Raw genomic sequence first — 4,489 nt, 5'->3', positions numbered from 1 at the left:
AAAATTTGAAAGATTTTAAATACTTCTTGATTTTTTTCGTTAAAAAACATCTTTTGTGGCTGTAATGGAGCTGAGTGAGATACTGAATCCTAGTTCTTTCAAATTAAACTAAGTTGTATTTTCTCTTCATGGCTCCTTTAAGCTGGTGGAAAACGACTACGAAAAATTAGCCCAGTGTCACTGACTTCGCGTTGCAAAATGTGATGTTAACAGCGAAGCTGCATAGTGTTCTATTATTGCAAGGCTAAGCTTCATACTACTTCTCAAACACTGCACATCTAGTCCAGTTCGCACCAAGTCAATTCGGCCTTCCTCCACTGCTCACGCCATGTACTGGAAACTTTTGTTCCTTTTGTGGTTAGAATACTGCCACGAGGGGTCCTTGGGAGCGCATTTTGCATTTTGAGGTGGAAACAATTTTTTCAAGAGATATTTTTTATTTCCTACCGCGCAGATCGAGCGGTTATTTGTTTTTATTTAAATGAACAATGTAAATATTTTTGTAATATTGTCTTGACTGAAATATGGCAATGTTTTCTTTTTTTCAAGAGTGTTGATAAGTATAACCAATGCTACCAAATGAAGTTATCTAAAAATTCTTTGCCTATATAAACGTCTCGTTAAAGAGTTCTTTTAGGTTGCTGCACGAGTGCTTTGCTCTTGCTATACCCTCGCTATGCTATGCCCTCTCCGCATTACTGGCCCACGCTTCCACGCCTCGTCCAAAGAAGGCCTCGAGCAAGAACAGAATTTATGTTTAAAATGCTGGCTCTTCATTTACGATCACTATATGAATATCCCCTGCATGCGCCAGCATCATCGTGGTTGTGTTCCAGTAATACCCGCAAGCAAAGAGTGATAAGCGTATCAGCCTTAGTTATGGTTTTCTAGAGTTGAAATCTCGCGGAATAAACTAACGACAGCCTGTGTTTCAATCCATTCAATAATTTCCTGAAAATACTCGGAAAACGCTTGCTTATTACCGAAGTACGACCAGACGCTAGTAGATGTCAACCATACAAAAAACCAAGTGTTCAACGTGTTGTTATCACGAGGGTGATCTTCAGAGTGAAGGCTGCCATTTGGAGGACGGTAGCATAGCCTGAGAAGCTTTTCAACCATACCCATTGCCTCAAATACCGTTCGAGCCTACTTCGGGATACCGACCACTACATCGCATCAACTGTGACTGGCAGTGATGATGAACAATTGTTTATTGACATCGTGGAGCTTCGTAATTAAATTGTTAGGGTGTGATACATCTTAAAGGGAGGGATTTAGCTCGCGCGAAGGCATCTTTATGTCGTTTCGCTCAGACATAAAACGCTATTCAAGGTTTTGACATTTCTATCGACCAAGAAGACTTTAGTTAGCGCTACGAGGGTTCAAGGGGAATTGCACTTTGCCAAGCCTCGCACAGCTGAGCAATTCTCGAATACACTCATACGGAAGACGACAGTATCAACACTGACGTCCATGAAGCTATCAACGACAGCTACAGCCCAGTGTGAACTGGGAGAGCAAGACAGGCCTGATGAGCAGTTCATAAAAAAATTCATAGCCGACCCTACTTGGCAGATTTATATTTAAACTAGGTGACTGAACACTAACGAAACGCGGATAGTTCCCTGAATCGATGTATTTCTTCCCGCAAATTTGAATTACGTATGAATGTATTCTGTCTGGGAGGAAGTCTTCCAAAACCAAACTAAATTCTGCTTCTTAACGCCAAGGACTTTACGTGATCACGTGGGGGAAAATGACTGGCCCAAACAACACTTTGTAAAGACACACCACCGCGCCGCAGGTGTAGGCGTAGGTATCATTGATAACGACGTGTCAAAAGAGATATGGTTCCCACATGGCATGAACGTAGGCGCATCGACAGCAGCAAGAAATTCTGTTGCACTGTAATTTCGCATCAGATAAATTCAGTTGGATCGTACAGTACGCCCCACCAAACTGGTTGGGAACTAAATGATAGCCCCTTGAAATATCTTGAAATCGCGTTGACACTTTCAACATAGCACCGCTGCATAAGACGCTGGACCTTCCAGCGGGTTCCGCAAAATGACCTAAATCAGAAGTGACAATGCAGTCAGCCCGGTGCTTCATCCGCCGGTCAGTTAGGAAAACCAGCGGGTATATTTATACTGAGCGCGCTTCTGCTAGGGTAGCCGCTCACACGAAGGGGTTACACTCAGGTTTGGTTCGGCCGGGCGGCCACTCACTTGTCTTCTGCGACGTCACTTCGTTCTCTCCGTTATGTCCCCGCAGTACTCAGTTTCGGTCTACAATTGCGAATTTTTACTGGTCGTTTGCGCTAGGCATGCAGTACTTCAGCTGTCGTATATCTTGAAATCTCTTCAACCCGACTATAGGAAAATAGTGTTTTAAACCGATCATAATTTTCCGTGTCACTGGCATTGAAGGCCAACCAAACCATCAGAAAAAATACGATACATGAAAACTAAGCTTACTGCAATATCTAACTTTGCCTTCAAGAAGTTTCATCAAAGACATGAGAGAGTAAAAAAGAAATTTACGTCGCACTTGTCGAGCGTGACAAACATGCGGTTCATAGTGGCGGCCATTATATCTGACCCTCCAGAATGGCAGATCTTGTAAACGACCACAACAACAAAAAGAAACGATTCCTCCGACGGCGTTTAAAACCTATGAAACCATTCGCCTTCATCAGCCATCTATGTCAGCTGTATCTGCTCGGCCCGCGGCAATATTTGCATCCCAACCACCCCCACCACCACCACCACCATCATCATCATCACATTCGTAATCAATCAATCAATCAATGAATCAATCAATCAACCTTTATTATAGTGCCCAGGAACAGCCGAAGCCTTGGTGCTGGCGCACTGAGAAAAAAAAAAGAAAAAATGCCGCATTGAAATACATCAGCGGCTGACACATCTAAAACCAGGAAAAAATGTGGGTGAATGAAAAGCAATAAACTGGAATAACACAGAGAAAAAATTAAAAGTGGTATCCAAACTACATTATACGAAGTTTTGGTACATTGTACAAACACAGCCTACAATGACCATAGCAATCGGCTGAAGCATCAATTACACAAAAACGTATAAAACAAAGTACAGGAAATATTTGTAACTATTCACATAAACTGATAAGTTATAGAAAATTTGTTTCTGCAACATTTGGTTCGCCCGCGCCACTTACACATATGTATGAAGAGTTGACTACACAAGTGTAGCATAGTACATACAAAGATTACGCCCGCAGCACTAACAACATATATGAACAAATGAGAACAGACTCTGTGGAAACAATATACATATGCGGAAAATAACTGAGGAGCACGAGAACTGTCGAAATGAAGTTAGTGCGACACGGCTAACAGCCCAGACAAAAAACCCCCAAGGGGACGGCAAAAAATATCAAGTTCCCCTGAGTGAAGGTTATATAGGCGTTGGAGTCTATCAAGAGGAGAACATCTGCTAAGTTGAGCAGCTGTGTGGAAAGGGTGGTTAAGCCTTGTTGCTTTTTTCGGAACACGAAACCCGATTGCTGCAAGCAGTTCCGGGCATGAAATTGTACCATGAAGCAGTTTATATAAGAAAACAAAATCTGAACGGGTTGTTATGACTCACTGGCGCCATGTTAGCGCGGGTCAGTCACCCGCCGGTCGACCTCCCCACCGCTTGACGACGGAAACGAAAGGAGGCCGACAACGCGGCGGCGGCGGCCACTGACTGACAGCGGCTTTTGAGCGGTGTTGAGTGTTGTCGCCCCAAGAGGGATTAAGGAGCCGCCGGTCTGGCCCCGGCCTAAGCAACTGAACGCGTGTGCGCGTGAAAGCCCACACGGCGACGACCGGACAATGGGACCCCGTGGCGGCGGCAGCACAGCGAAGAAGGCAGTGGCGATGGTCAAGCCATTAACCCTTCCCGGAGTGATTCCACGAACCTTGTTAATCTGTGCTGTTAGGCTCCCTGGGAACGCAGCGCGCGGCAGACACCAAAAGAATACGCGGCGCCCGCGCGTCTTCCGTTCTTCCCCTCTGCTACAGGCTCCCGACGAGTGGCAAGGGTGTGTGTGTGTGCGTGGGCTGTGCATCTGCCGTCGTACCTGAAAGGCGTGTCCCTACCCGAGGGCGGTGCTTCACAGCGAGGAACGTACACACCACCATTGGTCCGCATTGTTTTGTATGGGGATCCCTAACCTAGGGAACTAGGGATCGGGGGTCAACAAAAAGGGCGTGCTGCGGCCCGCCAAGGTCTGTCTTCTGTCTTCATCTCGACAACTCACTGTAAAAATGTAAATAAACCCGTTGAGTTTGCGCTAAGCTCTCCCGTAGTCCTGGCTCGACGAAGCGACGGCGACCGGCCCCGCTACCAGTAGACTGCGGTCGCTACAACTCGCTACAAGACGCAACAACTGGATGGCAAGCGGTTGGATCTGAGCCTGGAGGACGGAGAATGATCAACACGCCGAGATCACGGAGACTGAC

Source organism: Haemaphysalis longicornis, unplaced genomic scaffold, assembly GCF_048455015.1.
Source record: "Haemaphysalis longicornis isolate Haplotype H1 unplaced genomic scaffold, Haemaphysalis longicornis Haplotype H1 scaffold_5, whole genome shotgun sequence".
Classification (NCBI taxonomy): Eukaryota; Metazoa; Arthropoda; class Arachnida; order Ixodida; family Ixodidae; genus Haemaphysalis; species Haemaphysalis longicornis.
This window is presented reverse-complemented; position numbering follows the sequence as displayed.